The 21,882-nt window shown below is 43.6% G+C and overlaps 1 protein-coding gene and 1 long non-coding RNA gene across 3 annotated transcripts in view; both read left to right on the top strand.

Moving 5' to 3' along the window:
* The window catches only part of LOC144065607 (uncharacterized), a 48,207-nt gene extending 31,917 nt beyond the window's left edge, over window positions 1-16,290 (top strand). The window contains exon 2 of the transcript XR_013297210.1: window positions 11,993-16,290. The gene's annotated coding sequence lies outside the window, so the exon portion shown is untranslated. The remainder of the gene's footprint in view (window positions 1-11,992) is intronic.
* Window positions 1,035-4,256, top strand: LOC144065659 (uncharacterized). Of its 2 annotated transcripts, XR_013297239.1 has the most exons (5): window positions 1,035-1,825; window positions 2,390-2,596; window positions 2,806-3,350; window positions 3,816-3,917; window positions 3,989-4,256. It is a non-coding gene; the product is annotated as an uncharacterized LOC144065659 (long non-coding RNA). The 2 variants fall into 2 exon arrangements; XR_013297238.1 differs by having other exon boundaries at window positions 1,035-2,596.
* Window positions 16,291-21,882: the final 5,592 nt, after the last annotated feature.

The following is a 21,882-nucleotide window of genomic DNA, read 5'->3' as shown; positions in this document are numbered from 1 at the left end:
ACTCGCGGTCTAATAATGGGACGCATGAACCGGGAGTTGGAAAAAAGGGGTCTCACCGCCCCGCTACGAGTCCACTGCCAAATTCACCACCAAGCACTGTGCTGCAAAATGTTGACGTGGGATTCTGTAATGACGGTTGTGGTGTCGTGCATAAACTTCAGAGCAAAGGGAGAAGATTGTGCATGGCACAACAGAAAGTTAATGTTCCATGGCTTTTTCTGTTACAAACTGACACCGGCACCCCATCAGAGAAGGGAAAAGTTATGTGGCCCTCACAAGAAAAAGTTTGGGGACCCCTGCTCTAGTATGTCACACAAGCATCAGAGCGACGGTTTGCAGAAAGCAGTGTCAACAAAAAGACCAATATGAGTAGATGATACATGCTGCTGTTTATATTTGTTGTTTGCATACTTTTTGTAAAAAAAAAAACTCTTATCAGGGGAACGGGTTATTTTGAAAAAAATACTGCTTTAAATTTAAGAGGGGGTGATGTGTATTCCAACCTATTACTCGCATGTGTACTTTGGTGTCTGTATTGTTGCACACTTGGTTCTAAGTAAAAGACGTAAACGGACGACTGTGTCCCGGATCTCTTCTTCAATACAGTACAGGCACGTTCAAAAAAGTAATTGCAGAGGCTAAATACTAAACCAAAAAAATAAAGCACAATAAATAGCCCCTCTGCATTGAGCAATTTACCCATACACGATGATGAATTTAATATTGAGCTTGATGCGTTCACTGTTTAAGTTCAAAATTTTGAATTTTTGCATTTAACGGCTGTGCGTTTAGCACAACGCGATATGCCAAATGTTGTTTTCGACTTGATGAAACGAAATTATAGATATCAGTCGGTTAAATGCGAAGCAAAATTGCCGTTAGCTGAATGTTGGGTTTAAACACCAGACATTTGTATCACCAATCTGAAAGAAGTAAGAACACAAAGAATTGAGGTTATTTTATTTAAAAATGAGAGGTTCTCGGGACTGCTCGTGTCTCAGTCCTCCGAAACACTCTGAAGATCTCTCCTCTCCCAAGTCTCTTATTGTGTTTTGGGAGTGTCCAAGTTACAGGAAGTTTCAAGCTGATCAAAGGAGAGAGAGTTCTCTCCCAGTTACAAAAGGTTCTTTGATCATGACCATATACTCTTTTAAGATAACATCTTTATAGTCTCTTTCCCGATCCCCCGCAATCTTCACACAATGGTTCAAACAGACGAGCAGACCCCTGGGTAGTTCCTCTTTGTTGAATAAGGTGAAACTCCCCCAGGGCTCAAGACACTAATTCTATTAACTAACATTTTGACAGTCTAAACTAAAATCAGGATAACTTATTTACAATAATTCCAACACTGAAATGGCAGTTTTTTTTTAAAAGATGTGCTGCCTGCAAACACCAATATTATCCGTCAAAAAAATTGGCAAATGTAATAGAAACGTCTCGATGACTTTGCACAAAGCATAACGACAACGACCGACCAAACAAGTTTAGTAAAAGCTTTTAGCCTCCTTTACAATCTTAGCAGACTTCATTTGATAAGTTTCAGTCACGTGTTTTCATCACACGCATTCCAAAATTAAATAAACGGCAACAGACGGGCAGGACTCTTTCATTCGGTCGGTGGCTAAACTAATTCAAACTTCAATCCAACTTACCTCTAAGCATTTTGAGTGTTTCCAAAAAGTTGAGATGGCAGAAAAGTTTGTCCAAGTGAGTCTTGTGTCTCCAGATGGGTCGAAGACGTCCAACTGCAGGATCTGACTGAATGCCATCCTCTGGATGCTGCATATTCGCGCAAGTGACATCAAAGAGCAAAGAGCTCCTGGTGACGTCACGCTCTATGATCTCCATTTGGACCGTTGCCCCGCCTCCTGCGGACCCCCATATATGATGGTGGCAATTTTAACCGTTTATTTCTCTCCCAAATTCCATTGTTTTTTTTAAATTAGTCTCATTTATTCATTCATTTTCAGTAATATTTAAGTGCCAGCGGCCTGTAAAATGATGCAGACAGAGCAAGTGGAAGTGGGCTTGCAACACAAACATTACATTGAAATATCTTTTTGGTTTTTATAATATTATACTTATAACAATGATCTGCTAAACAAATGATGGACACAACATCCTCAACAAAATTGGTGGGCAAGTAACTATAAAAGCTGTTTCAGCATGGAACTCAATTGGACGCTCATCGATGTCAATGGCAGGCAATAAATTAAATACAGTCAACTATTTTACTATTACAACGAAATTTCCCGAATACGGGATGAATAAAAGTTATCCAATCCAATTTAAAGCAACTTTAACATGTTATTGGACTTGTAACATAAGTCAATTTCTGTTTTTAATCATTAAAATGCCTTTTCTCTTTCATCTCTTTACATCACAGACAGAGCTTCAACAAGATCTTTGGTTGTGGTCCTTTGATTCTTTCATCTTCAACAACATCACAGAGTGGAGCCACGTATAAATATTTGTGAGGATGGGTTTACATACAATTAACCTTACGGGTACTTCAGCACTTTTGTCAATTGAATCAGTTCAGAAAGACAGCTTTTCACATAAATCCAGCAATGGAGGTGCTATCTTTCACGAGGTAGGCAAAAACTTGGAAATGTAATTTTTGCAAGATGATTATTTTTTTATCTGATCATTGGAATTTCTAAACTGGAAAATTGTAACCATTAATGATGGTCTGCTTGTATCTAATTATCTGCTCTTTATAAATGATACTTTTTGATATTGCATTATCCTCATACTCCCAAAGACGCTGTGTTTACATTGTATAACTGTTTTGTTTTGTAGAGCTCACTTTATTGTCAGTGTTGACTGTGCAATTGACGAACTCCTCCAGATGCAACCCACTTCTTTGTCAGAGTGGGAGCAGCAGGAGCATATCATGATAGTTTTGCTGTGTGCTCATGCTGAAAACCTACATGATTTATGCTTTTGGAGGAGAACAAGGTTCCGTCCGATATCTCAGCTGAAACCATGAAGCAGTGGTTGCTGAGCAGCATGAGTGAGTACCAAAGGCTCATGTGAAAATGCACATATGTATTGGATTGGATAACTTTATTCATCCCATATTCGGGAAATTTCATTGTGACAGTAGCAAGAAAAGGCATAGTTATAAGTTAGACAGTACAGTCAAAGGCCGCAAAACAACAAAGCAAAAGCAAAAAGCACAAAGTACAAAGCAAATCAAAGTCAATGGGATCACCAAGAATCACCAAATCATTAAGACAGAAAAGCAGCAAAAACGTGGAATAATTTAGTATTTATGCCCATCTTAAAGGTTCTGCAGCTTTGAAACCAAAGTGCATCCTGGGATGTTCGCTCTTCTGCAGGAGGTGAGTTCAGAAAAATAGTCAGGATACTGAATCTGGAATTCTTTGAATAGTGTGTGTATTGTAATGCAATATTTTTTTTGAAGGATAACTAAATTCAGGTGTAAGCATAAGATATTAGGATATACTGAAGAATTTTGTCCCTCGTAGGAGTTTGTATATGCAGTAGTATATCAACATTCCGGTTCCTTTCCATTCACTTGAACGTAGCAGTGTGATGAGAAAGAAGAGTTTGGGGTTTTGAAATGAACTGATAGTCCAATTGATGTACCATTTTGCATTTTCATATCCTAATTTTATACTCATATCTCCAGTTGAAAGAATCATATCATATGTGTAAATGGTGCGCATTCATTTGGGCCAAATTGAAATACTAGTCAGAACAAAAGTAAAAACTTCCAAGTTGCCACTGCAATGTCAAATTGTAGCAAGCAGACCTTTAACTAGTGACTGTGTTTATGCATGCAGGCCTGGACGAGGGCAAGGCAAATGTGCCTGAATCGGATACACGGGCAAGCTTGCAAGGATTTTACCCAAGAAGAACACCTTTCACAATTGTTCAATAGAAAGGTAAGGAAATGATTGTCTATACAAAATGACCCACATGAGACAATTTGTAAACTCTCTTTTTTCTTGCGAAGGTCACACTCGAAGGCCTCCGCAAGTACCTTTCAATCGCGACCCCCCTAGCCGAAATGGACATCAAGATATTTCTGCATAATCTAAACCTGGCCCTTCAGAGATCTTTGAGCAGCACTGAGATGATTGAGAGACAAAGACTGACACTGGACTTAGATTTCCACCGTGCCACAGCGCCCATTGTGTGATGTTTATACTGTAAATATCAACATATGTTGGTGTGTGTCAATCAAATATAAACATTCATCTGTAATTTTGTGTGTTTCTCAAATGTTTATACACATCTACGGTTATGTAGACTGTATCCATATGGCGTCCTAAAATTATAAACTCATTGGTCATTTATTTAATATCTTTAATGTCTTCCACTGTATTGGAACAATTAAAAAAAGTGCTAAGAAAGTGAATTTCGCTCCACTTCGCTGGATTAATGTGTTGAATGCATATTTCATAGAAAATACGCATCCAGCATCCAGGCTCTGAGTTAAAAGTTAGTCTTTAGAATCTTTGTCCCAATGTTGTCACCTACTGGAAATTTATCTTTATGAAAAAAATCTTGGAAAAACATAATTCTGGTGCTGCAGGTTTTGCTTGTTTAATTCTGGCAACACAAAATATTTTTAAAAATTCATAAACACATCTCCCAAACATTAGAAACAAACATTGGTGCCTTAGTGTACATATAGATGAATTCAGAATGACAAATGTCGCTAATTTTCTCAAGGAAAAGCTTCACACTAAGTGATTTTCACCCAGTAAAATGAAATATATAGTCAGATGAGCTAAAGGCTTAGTGTCATGTGTATTAAAATTATCACAATCTACTGTGTTAGGAAAGATATTTAAACGGCTGAAAATCAACCAAATTGTTACCAGGCTCCCCAAATTAGAATAATGGCAAAAAAATAATGAAAGATAAATAAATGAATAAAAAGTCTGTATCCACCAAGGGTAATAAACATTTATCCAATTACAACAGTATTTCTGAATTTGAAAATAAACGTGTAAACTTGCTTTTTAAAAGAAAAAATACTACATTAACAACACACTGACACTAACTAACATTTTTTCCCAATTTTTGAACACATAGAGGCCTAATATGGAATAAAAAATGAAGTCCTTATGTGAATGGATTGGACAGCCACACCACTCCAACACTACAACAAAAAAAATAATAACACAGAAAAATGAAGAATTTACTGTAATCTCATCTGTTTTGCCAATTCTTACAACAGACTGAACTATCATGGTTTACATCATTCCCAAACACTACATGGAAAGCAGAAAGCTGCGTTTGGATAGACTGATCATTCCAATCACTGCGATTGGCTGGCCACAAGTTCAGGGTGTCCCCTGCCTGGTGTTTGAAGACAGCTGGGATAGGCTCCAGCAACCACCGCAACACTTGCGAGGATGCGCGGTACAGAAGATGAACGGATAAATGAATTTCAAAGGAATCTGATTGCATTCACTGAGGAGGAAATAAGCGTTATCAGATGGGGTGATTTTTAAACTCTCAGGGGGATTATGAGGGAGCCGTACCAGGCCCACCATGAGGTCACATCATCTTACAGGCTTCTTCATTAACTTTTTAAGACACCTACCCATAGGGCAGGTAACCCATTTGTCTTACCTGCCCGAGGTGGCAATCCATCTGCCCTCATTTAATGTTTACAGGAGCAGCATACAAAACGACGCAACACATGTTCTAAGTTCTTTATTTAGCATTAACACACAAAAACTTAAACAATATTAAAATAATAAAACAGTACACACCTGCCTCCTAAATTGACATTTATTAACTGCCTGAAGATAACATTAGCAAGCCAAATAGTAATATTAGGCAGAATACTATTGTGTGTATTTCATTAAGAAATACTGTTATAATGTAATAAGAAACACAGATCTGGTGAAATATTTTATGAGTATAGGTACAAAAACAATGAGCAGACGAAATCCCAAACGAAAATATGATTGTTGCGCGGCAGCCTGCATAAAAAAATAATAATATTTGTTGCAAAATGGCGGTGCCCTTAAGAAAATGTAGACAAATATTTCACAGAGCAGTAGAACAAGTTCACATGCACAGAAGATGAGTTTGTGTCACAAAATAGCCGTGTCCATGGCAGGAAACTAAAAAGACAAAGCCATTGTGATTTTCCTCAAGTATTTTACATAACATAATCAAAATGTTACCTACCCCTTTGGGCAGCTGGCAAAACTGCCAGGGCCGGGCATTCATTGAAGACAAGCTCTGATTTATACGCACACACAATCAGCAGGCGACCTCAGTATCGAGGCATGACACTCCCAGCTCAATTCCAACTCACACTCGCAGTGAAGGGTTTTTCGTCCTGTACACACAATCAAAAATTATAAAATGGAAAAACACAAATCAGGAAAAAAAATCAAAGAGGAAATTACTCCTAATTTGATGGCCCAGATCATGTTACAAAATGTTACCACCTGGAGACCCAAACAGCAACAGTTTCTTCAAATTCCCATAACATATACAGACACTCCCCTACTTACGAACATTCAACTTACGAACAACGGTACATACGAACATGTCTGCAAATTGCGTTTAAGTCCAAAAATGTTCGCAAGTCCAATTTTGTATTTCGCCCCTTTTTCGGAGTAGTACTTCTTTCCGCCGCTAATACCGACGCCTGGCGCTGTGAGCTCAGCTCACCCAGCATCTACCTTCTTCTTCGTTGCAATGCGGAAGTGCGTGAATGTATCTCCAGTGTGCAAAGAACCTTTTTCATTTGTATCATTAAATATCTCATGCATCCAATATTGAATATGGTTGGTAAAAAGCTAAAGGCTTCTATTGAGGGAGTTGCAAGGAAGAGGCAAGCCATTTCATTTGAAACGAGTGGCAATAATAACGAAGCTTGATGCGCGTCAGAAAGTGGTGAGCGTTGCACATTCAGTACCATTTATAAACAGAAAGATCGAGCAGCAGGACCCAAATATTGAACGTTGCACAAAGTTTGCAAATCAATTGAATGATGCCATACAGTGCTACCTCATCATTTATGATGAAAAAAAGAAGAAAACTGTGCAATCGTCATTAGGTCGCTTCTTTTGGCCAGTTTCTAATACATAAATCTCTCTCTCTACAGTACTGTACATATTCTCTCCATTTTATTAAATGTTTTTTTTTCAGTACAAACCAATGCGTGTTACTTATACAAGCCTTAAACATACAAATGCACTTGTATAAACCTTCAATATACTTATATCGGCCTTAGACATAAATTATAATACAAAATATAGCACTGAATCAACTTACAAACAAATTCAACTTATGAACAATCGCTCGGAACCAATTGCGTTCGTAAGTAGGGGAGCGTCTGTAATATGACAAAGCATTATCATCCAGGGAAACAGTAATTTCCGTGCCCTTTCAACCATATTGATAAAACAATAACAAAGTGCATAAAAAATTAAAATTATGTGTTTGGCCATATGAATCTAATTAACATGTTTCTAAATTTGAATTGTCATAATAATAATAATAATCGGACATAGGCCCTGTCGTCATCATCAACAACAAAAGCCTATTTGTCATCACACCCAGAAACTGTGTATGACGAAATTGGTAAAACGACACCAAACTGGAGAGCATAGAGCCGCTGCGTCAGTGCGGGCCGCCATCTTGCCAAGATCAATTATTTTGCAGTTCTGGGCTCGACTGTCTGGCATGCAGGTGCTAAGGCAACGGAGTCCTTACTTGCTTTAGAAGACACCCTTGTCTCAAGTTAAGTATGTTTTGTTTGCCCCAGCTTCACCTTATTTGTGAGTATACTATATTCATTGTTATATATGGTATTTATGTTTTGATAAAGTTAATTATTTTGGGCTGCCTAGGGGGACTTTAGATAAGTTTAGACACCCCGGGGTATACATATACAGACGCTCCCCAACTTACGAACGCAATTGGTTCCGAGCGATTGTTCATAAATTGAATTTGTTTGTAAGTTGATTCAGTGCTATATTTTGTATTATAAATTATGTTTAAGGCCGATATAAGTATATTGAAGGTTTATATAAGTGCATTTGTATGTTTAAGGCTTGTATAAGTAACACGCATTGGTTTGTACTGAAAAAAAACATTTAATAAAATGGAGAGAATATGTACAGTACTGTAGAGAGAGAGAGAGATTTATGTATTAGAAACTGGCCAAAAGAAGCGACCTAATGACAATTGCACAGTTTTCTTCTTTTTTTCATCATAAATGATGCAGTAGCACTGTATGGCATCATTCAATTGATTTGCAAACTTTGTGCAACGTTCAATATTTGGGTCCTGCTGCTCGATCTTTCTGTTTATAAATGGTACTGACGGTCGAACGATTAAATGCCCGTGAAACGCTCACCACTCTCACGCGCATCAAGCTTCGTTATTATTGCCACTCGTTTCAAATGAAATGGCTTGCCTCTTCCTTGCAACTCCCTCAATAGAAGCCTTTAGCTTTTTACCAACCATATTCAATATTGGATGCATGAGATATTTAATGATTCAAATGAAAAAGGTTCTTTGCACACTGGAGATACATTCACGCACTTCCGCATTGCAACGAAGAAGAAGGTAGATGCTGGGTGAGCTGAGCTCTCACAGCGCCAGGCGTCGGTATTAGCGGCGGAAAGAAGTACTACTCCGAAAAAGGCGAAATACAAAATTGGACTTGCGAAAATTTTTGGACTTAAACGCAATTTGCAGACATGTTCGTATGTACCGTTGTTCGTAAGTTGAATGTTCGTAAGTAGGGGAGCGTCTGTACAGTAGTACCTCGACATATGAGCACCCCGACATACGAGCAATTCGAGATACGAGTAAAATTTCAAGCAAATAATTATCTCTTGATACGGGACAAATTTCGAGATACGAGAAAGCCAGGTGGCCAAAACATGAGAGGCTGTTTATGATTTTAGCGCACTGTCTTTTTTGCCACGTCATGTGGGGGCAATTGCAGGGAAAGAGGGAGGAACACTGGGGAGGCCACCACAGGTGAAAGCAATGGACAATCACAGTGACAAGTTTCAAGCCATCAATTTTTTTTTTAAATAATGGTTATAAAAAGGTACTCGGATGATTCGCCTAAAGACGTTTCGCCGACGGACGTTTGACAGACGGACAGGTCGCCGAATGGACATTCCGCCGAACGGAGGTTTCGCCGAAACGTTTTTCAACCTCGGCCCGCGGGCCATATATGGCCCGTTAGTATTTTTAATCCGGCCCCCCACCGCCGTTGTCCAAATTATAGTAAAAATCAATGATTCATTTCCCTTTGCCGCTCATCACTCTCAATTATTAGTCTACCGTCAATGGCAGCCCGGGAATAAGCACTCGTGGGCGGGCATGGCAGCCCGGGAATAAGCACTCTTGGGCGGGCATGGCAGCCCGGGAATAAGCACTCTTGGGCGGGCATGGCAGCCCGGGAATAAGCACTCTTGGGCGGGCATGGCAGCCCGGGAATAAGTACTCTTGGGCGGGCATGGCAGCCCGGAATAAGCACTCTTGGGCGGGCATGGCAGCCCGGGAATAAGCACTCTTGGGCGGGCAGATGTAGCAGAACCGAGCCGTAAAATGACAGCAATCGGGTCAAATCCATCCTAAAACTGCATTTAATGATTAAATACAAATACTGGAGCTCTTTGGACATTAGAACCGAGCCCAGGGAAATGAATTCCTCCGTAAAATGTCGCGATGATGTCGCGATGGAGGCGAAAAAACTTCTATATACGTCCATTCGCCAAACGGCTCAAATTCGGTCAAATCCAGCCGAAAACAGCGTTTAACTATTAAATACAAATACTGGAACTCTTTGGACATTAGAACCGAGCCCAGGGAAGTGAATTCATCGGTAAAATGTCGCGATGATGTCGCGATGGAGGCGAAAAAACGTCTCTATACGTCCATTCGCCAAACGGCTCAAATTCGGTCAAATCTAGCCGAAAACAGCGTTTAATGATTAAATACAAATACTGGAGTTCTTTGGACATTAGAACCGAGCCCAGGGAAGTGAATTCATCGGTAAAATGTTGCGATGATGTCACGATGGAGGCGAAAAAACGTCTATGTATGTCCATTCGCCAAACGGCTCAAATTCGGTCAAATCCAGCTGAACACAGCGTTTAATGATTAAATACAAATACTACTATTTGTACAGCCGTACATACTAGTATTTGTATTTAATCATTAAACGCTGTTTTCGGCTGGATTTGACCGAATTTGACCGAATTTGAGCCGGTCATGAGCATTAACTGATATTGGTTTGGTTTAGAGAGTACATCGGACTGGCGAAGCCCGAGGTTGATTCAGGGAATGCTCTCCAACACTCTCTATCTGAGCCAATTCGGGTCATGTAGGTGACAAGAATCAAACTTGACTGTAAAACGACTCATGGCTTATAAGAAAACAGTTTTCAAACTGACTCCCAGCTGATTTAGGCTGGGTTTGCAAAGTCCAATAGACTGCCGAAACCCGGGATTGGACCAGGGACCTTCAGATCTTCAGTCTAACGCTCTCCGAACTGAGCTACTTCGGCTGATTGATAACAACAACAACAACCAACTTGGACTGCAAATTGACCCATGGCTTACTAGTACAATATTCCAATTGGAGCGTTAACTGATATTGGTTTGGTTTAGAGAGTCCAATGGACTGTTGAAGCCCGAGGTCGATTCATGGAACGCTCTCCAACACTCTCTATCTGAGCCAATTCGGGTCATGCAGGTGACAAGAATCAAACCTGACTGTAAAACAACTCACGACTTACAAGGAAACAGTTTTCAAACTGACTGCCAGCTGATTTAGGCTGGGTTTGCGAAATCCAATGCGCTGCCAAAACCCACGGTTGAACCAGAGACCTTTAGATCTTCAGTCTAACGCTCTCCCAACTGAGCTACTTCGGCTGATTGATAACAACAAAAACCAACTTGGACTGCAAATTGACTCATGGCTTACTAGTACAATATTCCAATTGGAGCATTAACTGATATTGGTTTGGTTTAGAGAGTCCAATGGACTGCTGAAGCCCGAGGTCGATTCAGGGAACGCTCTCCAACACTCTCTATTGGATTGGATTGGATAACTTTATTCATCCCGTATTCGGGAAATATCATTTTGACAGTAGCAAAAAAAGGCATAGTTATAAGTTAGACAGTACAGTCGCAAAGGCCACAGAACAACAAAGCAAAAGCACAAAGTACAAAGCAAATCAAAGTCAATGGGAGCATTAAGAATCACCAAATCAAATCATTAAGACAGAAAAGCAGCAAAAACACAAAACGAGCAAGAGTGGACGGAGCTACCGCCGCCGGCTGCCACTTGAACGGCGCCATCTTGGTTGCGGGAGCAAAAACGGATACAGACTCAAGAAAAAGACGTTGTAAAGTTGGATAAAACTGGAACCAAAATTAGCCAGGACCACTGCCTTTGCTGTTGTTCATAACTAACTGGGATAGGCCCCAGCAAACCCTCAAGCCCATTGAGGATAGGCAATATACAGATGATGAACGGGTGAATCCATAACACCCCGGTCATCTATTTCATAAACACATAAACATGTAGGCAAATCCAACCCTTGTGGCAACCAACCCCGTTCTCACTGAATGTAAAAAAAATCAACTACTTTCGTAAGATATTGCAACAAAAATGAAAACTTTCCCCATCTTAGCAAGATACATGATATCCATAAATTGTCAAATGTAGTTGTTTTTCACGGTTAGAAAAAAAAAACCAACTTACGTGCAAAAAATGGAAAAGGGAGATAAGAGCTCAATTTTGGTCAGCCTGCTCCACAAAGCCTAATATAGAACGTAAACTATTAGCGAAAGTGCAAGTTTATATTCAACATGGTATCTTTTTTTGTTAATCCCGGCGCCCAATGTCTCGTACTTGTCTCTACTGCGTTTTTCATTGGAATGGAAGTTTTTAAATGCATAATGGATGACTCTGTGAATAGCAGGACTAACCGTGCTATGACGGTCCCCAGCCGAGACCGAGGTTCTTCCACTGGCGGTCCTGAAAACCTCCGGCAGCAGGTGGGAAAAGCCATGTGCCTCTCTATATCTCAGGGCTGCCAACTACTCTGGAATTCCAGGAGTTTCTCCGGAAATGCAACACAAACTCCGGGAGTCCAGACCACCTCCCTAAACTCCAGAAATCCCCAAATTGTTTTCACTAATAAATTTTTGAAGCAACCATTTTGGAAAAGTACCAAATTTCCAATTTAAATGCCTCGAAATTCACACCTTTGCTATGGCTTCCACCATTTTGATTCAACTGCACTATAAACCGGAATAATTCGGTAACACGAGTGCATTGTGAATCATCCAAGTTACAAGTTCTGACGAATGATTCATCTTCAGCGTGGCAATTGATTTGGAATCGATGCATAGTTAGCCTCTATCGATTTAACAGTTTCGTTTTTGTTTTTTTCATAAGAGAAGTAAGTATTATTAAGGCTGACTAAATCACCAGTTTTTAGTTTTGAAACAAATCCAATCATTTCCAGAGTTGTTCCAAAGAAAGTACTCGTACACAGCACTGGTAAGTCGTAGCAATATGCCTGCTCGGGATAATTGGAAAATAGATGGCATCTTGGATGAAACTTCTAATAAGAAACCCAGACACTCGCAGAAGTTCATTGGTTCGTATTTGACGAAATATCCCATGTTGAAGCCATCGCCAAAAGGACCGACATTTTCCTCGATCCAACGTGGCCTGCCTCGCTCCTCGCTTTCCCGTGTCTCCCCTCGTCAGGTTTTGTTTTGTTATTCGATGCCAAGTCTTTTGTTAGTCTATTGCGTACAGTTTAAGTTATAAAAGTTTCGTTTGAGTACTACTTCCCTCTCCTTGCCTGGTTCCCTGCATTTTGGTCCAAAAGACGTAACACAAACAGAGCATATGACAATACCTCAGTGGGGGGCTGTCAGGGCCTTCAAGGCCTTCTGTGCTGGCCTAAGAAATATCTGAATCATATATTATATTTTGTCCATCAATACTTATTAAATAATTCCAAAATGTCTGTTAGCTTCCTTTCATTAATTTTCCCCCTGGTTGCACTGCTTCCAGATGTGTGTTTTCATATTGAAGCATTTAACCAATCACATTTCAGCCATTATTTGTTGCCACGGTCAGAAATCTGCCTCAAAGCCTTCACAATCAGTTCTGCGGGCTCTGCTGCATTAAACAAGCGTCGATAAGACTGTTGCTTTAACCAATCAGATTTCGAGTTGGCAACACCACAATGTATTGTCGCGAGCGTAGGGATACGTCATTGCCTTGTCGCAGGCGGAGGGATACGTCATGACTTTCACCAACTATGATTAGCTACCAAACTGTATCTGGAGCTAGCTGCAAAAGCAAATATATTGTTGTGTTGATTTGAAGCCATTTTCTAGACGGACTGCCAGAAATACGGCAGGACAGGCTCGACTTTCAGCATTAGCTTCGATGGTGATAGAAAATAAGGAAGAAAGAAAGGAGGATGGATATTGTGTACAGTTAAAAAGGATTTTTGGTGAGTAAAATATGGCTATACGTATTCCTAAATTATTTTTCAATTGTGGGCCCGGTTCTGATATCTGAAAAGCTCCAGTGTTTGTATTTAAGCTCCAGTGTTTGTATTTAATCACTAAATTCTGCTAGGATGTGGATTTTTCCCAAGTTTAATTTTTGCCGTTTCTCCATTGACGTCCATCGCTGTCTTTTCCCGAGGAAATCACCCCCCTGGCCTGGTTGTAATGTCTCAAAAGCTCCGGTATTTGTATTCAATCAATAAATGCTGCTAGGAAGTGGATTTTACCTAATTTTAGTGCATTTTTTTGTCATTTCACGTATGGACGTATCCACGTTCATCGCTGTATATTTACCGGGGGAAAGATACTCCGAGCCCGGTTCTGATGTCTAAAAAGCTCCAGTATTTGTATTTAATCAATAAATGCTGTTTTCGTCTGGATTTTACCCAATTTTCGGGCAATGTTTGCCCGTACGCCATTGACGTTCATCGCTGTCTTTTCCCGGGAAAATCGCCCCCTGGCCTGTTTTAATGTCTGAAAAGCTCCAGTATTTGTATTTAATCATGAACTGCTGCTAGGAAGTAGATTTTACCCCATTTTTGTGCATTGATTTATTGATTATTTTTTATGTGTCGCAGCTCTAGCTGCAGTAGAGGTTTTATAGCCAAAGATTTTTTGAGGGTTGGATTGATACGTTGAAGGCGCTACGACAAAATGCACCGACCGCCACTAGATTAAGGGAATAATGTAAATAAAAGAAAAAAACAAACTTTTCCTTTTGAGTTTAAGACACCTTTGAGAAATTGCTAATTTTCTGATCAAATTTCTTAAAATGTGCTTCTTCGATAACTTGTGATTGACAGTGTCTTAATTATTGTGTACAATGTCCATGAATACTGAAATTAAAATGAAACAGATTTTCTCCTGACCACGAGAGAGCGGTACCTAAATAAGAGACTGATTCCTGCGAGTTCAAACCGTTTCAATGAAGAACTACTTCTCCCGTGATGCCAATAGGGGAAACAGCAACAGCAACGACTTCCGCAGTCTCTGCAGGTGGCTGCCTGGTAGTTTATGCGGATTGGCTTGTGACATCTGCGGCAGTCGTTGGTGTCGTCTGGTCTGCGGCAGTCTCGGCAGTAGAACCCATCCGTCTCAGCTGCTATCCTGGTTGCCTCCCTGGTGAGGCCACTGCAGATCTTTTTGAAGTGGGCCGCCGACCGACATTCCTTGCAGACCAGGTGTCGGGTGAAAGTTGGGTGGTTGCAGCTGAAGCAGGGTGGTCCTGGGTTAGTCTCGACATCCCCGGCCCGGAGAAGGAGCAACCGAAGGGAGTGGGCGAGGTTCCTCCGGTTCGCCAAAAAGGCGTTGGCTGAAGGCAGCACCCTTCAGTGCTGTATTGTCTCGTTTCGCAGGCGTCGTCGTACGGCATCGTCGCACGGCGTCGCCCTCGCAGCCCACCACGAGAAGGTACGAGACTCGAGCTGGAAAAGCTTGAAGCCTCGCAAAGATATGCTGCTCGAGCCATAACTGGCCTTCTGAAGACGACACCATCTGATGTAGTCCTCATTGAGAGTGATCTGCCGTCTATCAAAACACGAACCACTCAGCTAGCAATCTACGCATATGACAAGTCTCTACACGTTCCAGACGACAACCCGCGACTGGTGGCAGAGAGGCACCCGACAAGGCGAACTAAGAAGACCGACTGGCGCGACCACGCACGCGACAGATGGGCGACGGTGTTCGTCAATGCACAAGGTGACCAGGACCCTTTTCCCCAACTGAGAGCACCATGGGAAGAGTCCACCGCCATGACCTTTGCCAAAGCGGCTGAAGGCAGATACCAGCAACCCGAAGACAACTACGCAGCCACCATCAGCGCTCTCAACAAAGATGCAGATGTCTTCCAACTGACCTGCTTCACTGACGGCTCGGCGCGAACTGGTAATACTGCCGGAGGTGCCGGAGTCCTGATGATTCACAGGGAATCAGGGGAAACGTGGGAGCAAAGCCTACCCGCTGGAAGCTGGACCTCCTCCTTCCAAGCTGAGATGATTGCGATCGAAACGGCGCTAAAGATGGCCACCGAAAGGTGTGAGCCAGGGGCCCCCAATCCGCTTGGTGACAGACAGCCTCTCCTCACATCAGAGGCTGCAGACCATGGAACATGAGTTCAAACTGAAAACCACCACCAAGGCCTCAATCAGAGAACTCCTGACTACCCTCGAAGATAAACAAGTGGCGGTGGAAGTACTATGGGTCCCAAGCCACTGCGGTGTCCCGGGCAATGAGAGAGCCGACCAACTAGCCGCTGCAGGAGGCGGCATGGAACAAGGCGGTGCACCACGACACTTCGCGACAGCAAAAGCTGCCATCCGGCGAGCGACACGAAGCCACCGCATCCACGCCGACAAACGAAAGAACCTCTACGCTGACAACGAAGGCAACACGATCTTCCCTAGAGATCAAAACTTGAACCGGCAGGAACAAGTAACGATCAGTCGCCTCCGAAGCGGACATCATCCGGAGCTGCGCTACTGGAGGAAGAAGATAGGGCTGACAGAGTCAGAAGAATGTCGGCTATGCGGCACGGGCGACGCTGAGACGGCAGAACACGTCCTGATGAAATATCCAGCTATGACTGCCCTCTACCCAGACGGCTGGACACACAAAGACCTCTTGACATCCCCCAAAGAGGCACTCAATATCTGGAGCAAATGGCTGGAGGTAGTGTCCCTTGACACTGCCTAACAACAACAACAGCAACAGCAGGGAGACAACAGTTGGAACCTTCACGAGGTGTCTCCTGAGAGGCCGCCCGTCGTGGCCTGCGAATCCAACAAACCACCCAGAGCTGCCACCCAGGAACGTGGCGCCCTACGTTGTTCATCCAGTCGGAGATATTCGCACTGCCCCACACCTTCGGCTACCCCCTGGATGAACTAATCCGCGTTCCAGTGACAGCTCTAGCGCTGCTGAGGGTAATCCTCAGGCGCCTGGGTGACCTAACAACAACAACAACAGCAACAGCACCATTATCATGGACGATTTGTTCTGTGCATGTGTGTTTTGCGTCGCCTCCTTTTGAGACGCGATCTTCAAGTGATTTATATTTAATTTAATTTTCAATTTAATTCAAACCTGTGCACACATTTTTGCTCAAACCACGTCAGACCATTTGAAGAATATTTATTTCCCATGTGACTCTTTTGCATTTATAAGCGATTGCTATCAAAAGAAGTGACGCTAGAACCGCGCATGCCCCATATTCGTCACCTAACTCAACCAATGCGTCGCCGACGTGTTTAGCATTAGCTACTTTACGGCCTTAAATATCAGTCAAAATCATTTTCAAGACCTCGTTGAAGCTTTACTGCCTATTTTCAATTAGCCTGCTAGCATGTATTGAAGGAACAAGTCTTCAAGTCGTCGAAGAACTTTGAAGATTATAGTGTACTGTATAGAGCAGTTAGTGACATCTAGTGGGTAATCCTTTTAACGTTCTCAGTACTACCCATAATGCTACGCGCTGTGGTTTTGTATTCATTCAAATAAAGACACGATCTGAAACATGGTGTCAAAAGTGGCTGGCTAAAACTAGAAACAATGGCAAACTAAGGTGATTCCGGCCCCGGAGGGCATGCAGATGTTCAGATTCGGATTTGGCAAAGAACTGGGACGTTTTTCATGCTGAATTTAAGGACTTTGTGTTAGCCACAGGGCTATACGAGAAACCTGAGGAGGTGCAAGCTGCCTCCCTGAGACGGCTAATGGGTAACGAGTGCTGCCAGGTCTATATGCATAACGTGGTATTGACGGAGGATCAAAGGAAAGACCCAACTGCCATCTTAAATGCGTTGGGGGAGTATTTTGAACCTGCAAGAAACGTGATTTATGAGAGATATATGTTCAGTTGCTGCAAACAAGAGACTGATGCGCCAATAAGCAGTTTTTTAACAAGGCTAAGGGAAAGAGCAACATTGTGCGAGTACCGTGAGTTACAGGATGAGATGATTTGTGACAGGCTCGTGCTCGGGGTTGCAAGTGAGGACACTCGAAGGCGCTTGCTGCATGAGCGAGACCTAAAGTTGCCAGCGGCAGTCGAAATATGTCAGCTTGCTGAGCTGACTGAAAAACGCATGAAAACCTTGGAGCGCCCGCAAGTACAAGTGGAAAGCGTGAATGCAGCAGAGAGACAGACTCAGAGGTATAGAATGCTGGACAATAGAAGAGAGCAGTTGGCTTGCAAATACTGCGGAAACAGCCACAAGTGTGGCAGGGAACAATGCCCAGCCTACGGTAAGGCATGTCCGTGTGCGGTCATTTGGTCGCCGGTCTTTTGGTCGCCGGACTTTTGGTCGCCCGGACCCAAACAACGGCCGACCAAAAGACCGGCGACCAAAAGACCGGCGACAAAACAAGGTAAAACAACATGGTCTATGCATCAATAAAAGGCAACAATGGCCCCGAGCTGTTTCACTGAGCGGACATGTGAATGTATAAGAGTTTGTATGTACATGAGTTGCCCCCTTAGGAAGGGACGTCAGTCAGGGTGTTAACAAGTTCTCCAACAAAACGCAATAAAAGTATGGGAAATTTGGAGCTTTTCTTTAGCCTAATAATTAATAGCGCATTAAGTATGACTAAATAATAATTTGCAGTTTGTATTTAAGGAATTTGAGCAACGATTTAAATGGTAATTATCAATAACCTTCCGGGCGACCAAATGACCGGCGACCAAACGACCGAGTACCAGGCATGTCGGACATGTGAAGTCGCAAATCATTTTGCCAAGGTACATCAGCTTAGTGAATTCAAAAGGTAGGAAATGGTTTGTGCACCTGCGATTGAACAAGAAAAGGCAAGCATGCCAGCTAGACAACGGTGCCACTTGTCATGAGCAGTAGGACCAGAGAAGTTGTCGCCGGGTACAGCCCTACACCCAAGCTCAACTAGGCTGAGACTTTACTCAGGTGAAACTTTGCTATCACAAGGGAGATTCCACACAGAATGCGTCATTAAAGGAGAAAAGCTTGAGCTGGTCTTTGAGGTGGTGGAAACGCATCAAGAGCCCCTCCTCTCTGGGGCCACATGTGGGCGCCTGGGCCTAAGGACATTCACTATACCCGAGGAGCTGAACAAAGTAGAGGGAGGAGAAGGCATGCCTCTCACTAAAGAGCAGCGAAGCTGCAATTCAAACTTCAATCGGTTCACTTCCACGGGCACATACTGTCGTCAGACAGACTGAAGATAGACCCAGAAAAAACACGAGCTGTGGTGGAGATGCCGACTCCCACAGATGCAAATGCTGTGCAACGCTTCATCAGGTTTGTGACCTGTCAAAGCTGGATTGCCTCGACAATAATCTTCATACAGAGGAAGCAGCAACCAGTGGTAGTTTTTGACTCCCGGCCGGTGGAGGTTATCTGGGGGGAGCCTCATCTTGACCGCTCTCAAAATGGCCACTGCCCGCTCTGCTTCCTTTGTTCTTGGCTAGCCCCCACCCTTCCTAAGAAGGGGGGGAGCGGACGGATAGAGCTAATGTCCACATGAAGGTCCCCAACCAGATACGCCCTACCTGCGTTTTTTTAACTGCGTATATACGTCCCTCGGCCGATGCGGCAGTCGCCCGCGAGCTGCTTCACGCCACTGTGTCCCGGCTGCAAACGTCACACCCCCAGTCTCTCCTTATCTCTGGTGATTTTAACCATGCTCCCTTGGCTTCTACTCTCCCCACCTTCACTCAGTATGTGAAGTGCCACACCAGGGAACAAAAACTCTGGACCTGCTGTATGCCAACACAAAGGAGGCATACAGCTCAGTCCCCCTCCCCCCACTGGGCCGCTCAGACCACAACCTGGTCCATCTGATCCCAACCTACACCCCTATGGTGAGGAAAATAAAACCTACCACGAGGATCATACAAAGATGGACCGAGGAGACCAGCATGGTACTGAGGGACTGTTTTGAAACCACTGACTGGGAGGTGCTGTGCAATTCACATGGTAATCAAATTGACAGCTTGACCCACTGCATCACAGATTATATTAACTTCTGTGTTGAGAACATTGTACCCTCCAAGAAGGTCCGTTGTTTCTCCAACAATAAGCCGTGGGTCACCAGGGATCTAAGGGCCCTCCTGAACAAGAAGAAGAGGGCTTTTAGGTCTGGGGAGAAAGAGAGTCTGAAAATGGTCCAGAAGGAGCTGAAGAGAGAGATAAGGAAGGGAAAGACCATCTACAGGAGGAATCTGGAGAACCAACTCCAGAGAGGCAACACCAAAGAGGTCTGAAGGAGCTTGAGGACCATTTCGGGCCATGGAGGCAACAGCGAGAGAGACCCGGAGTCCGGCGGCAGGGAGTGGGCAATGAACTGAATCAGTTCTTTAACAGATTCAGTCCTGCCCCCACTCCCCTGACCCCCCATACCAGGAGCAATGCTCCCCCCTCGTTCTCATCCTCCTCCTCTTCTTCCTCCCCCTCTTCCACCGGTCTCTGCATTACTGTTGATCAGGTGATAAAACAGCTAAAGAAGATCGAGGCAAGGAAGGCTACCGGTCCAGATGGCCTCAGCTCCAGACTACTGAGAGAGTGTGCGGATCAGCTTGGTAAAGTGATTCTGCATATTTTCAACCTCAGCCTCAGTCTGCAGAAGGTCCCCGCCTTGTGGAAAACTTCCTGGGTGGTCCCAGTTCCTAAGACTGCGTACCCCAGGGAGCCAAACCACTTCAGGCCGGTAGCATTAACCTCTCACCTGATCAAGACATTGGAGAGAATCATCCTCAATCACCTCAGCCCCCTGGTGAATGCAGAGCTGGACCCTCTGCAGTTCGCCTATCGTCCAGGCATTGGTGTGGAAGATGCTACGACCTACCTGATGCACAGGTCTCTTTCACACCTGGAGAAAACGGGAAGCACGCTGAGAATGATGTTTTTTTACCTCTCCAGTGCGTTCAACACCATTCAGCCGGTCCTACTGAGAGGGAAACTGGAAGAGGCTGGAGTAAGGAACCACCTAGCCGCATGGATCATCGACTTCCTCACTGACAGACCACAATATGTGAGACTCCAGGACTGTATGTCTGATGTGGTAGCTTGCAGCACGGGGGCCCCACAAGGCACAGTCAACATCGGATTTCAAACATAATACAGACACCTGCCAACTCCAAAAGTTCTCTGACGACACCGCTATTATTGGACGAGTGACGGATGGGAACGACCTGGAGTACAGGGGAGTCATCACAGCCTTTGTTGACTGGTGTAGGCAAAACCACCTCTACATCAACACCAGTAAGACAAAGGAAATGGTCATCGATTTTCGGAGGAATCCTCAACAGACCACTCAGGTGAACATCCAGGGTACAGACATTGAAATTGTGGAGAATTTTAAGTACCTGGGTGTTCACCTCAACAACAAACTAGACTGGTCCACAAACATAGATGCCCTGTACGAAAGGGGCCAGAGCCGCCTCTACCTACTGAGGAGTCTACGGTCCTTTGGAGTATGCAGGTCACTGCTGAGGACTTTCTACAACACTGTGGTGGCATCTACAGTGTTTTATGCAGTGCTCTGTTGGCGATGCGGGAGCACGGAGAGGGACAGGAACAGGCTGAATAAGCTGGTCAGGAGGGCCAGCTCTGTTCGGGGCTGTCCTTTGGACTCTGTGGGGGAAGTGGGAGAGCGGAGGATGCTGACCAGGATGATGTCCATCATGAACAGCGCCTCCCACCCCCTGCATGAGTCTGTGGAGTCTCTCCGAAGCTCCTTTAGCAATAGACTGCGGCACCCTCATTGCAGGAAGGAGCGCTTCCGCAGATCCTTCCTCCCATCAGCTGTCAGGCTGTTTAACAAAAAAATGGCTGTGTTAAGACCTACTGTATGCATGCATGTACATTTATGTGTATTTATGCGCAGGATTAATAAAGTTATCCAATCCAATCCAATATATAACTGGTAATGCAGTCTGTGAACACCAGGAAGGCTGCTGGCCCAGACGGAGTACCTGGGAAGGTGCTCAAAGCCTGTGCTGACCAGCTGGCTGGAGTCTTCACAAAAATTTTCAATTGTTCCCTGCAACAATCAATCATTCCATCCTGTCTGAAATCTGCCACCATTATCCCTGTCCCCAAAAAGCCAACCATTGACAGCATGAATGATTATAGGCCTGTTGCACTCACGCCTGTGATCATGAAGTGCTTTGAAAAGTTGGTAGCCCGCCATATCAGGAATACAATCCCTCCCTCAATTGACCCTCACCAGTTTTCTTATAGAGCAAACAGGTCCACTGAGGATGCTATCACCATTGCTCTACATACAGCATTGAGCCACCTGGAACACCATGGGAATTACGTGAGGATGC

This window comes from Stigmatopora argus, chromosome 20 (assembly GCF_051989625.1).
Source record: "Stigmatopora argus isolate UIUO_Sarg chromosome 20, RoL_Sarg_1.0, whole genome shotgun sequence".
Taxonomy (NCBI): Eukaryota; Metazoa; Chordata; class Actinopteri; order Syngnathiformes; family Syngnathidae; genus Stigmatopora; species Stigmatopora argus.
The sequence above is the reverse complement of the archived record's forward strand: the minus strand, read 5'-3'. Positions and strand labels throughout refer to the sequence as shown.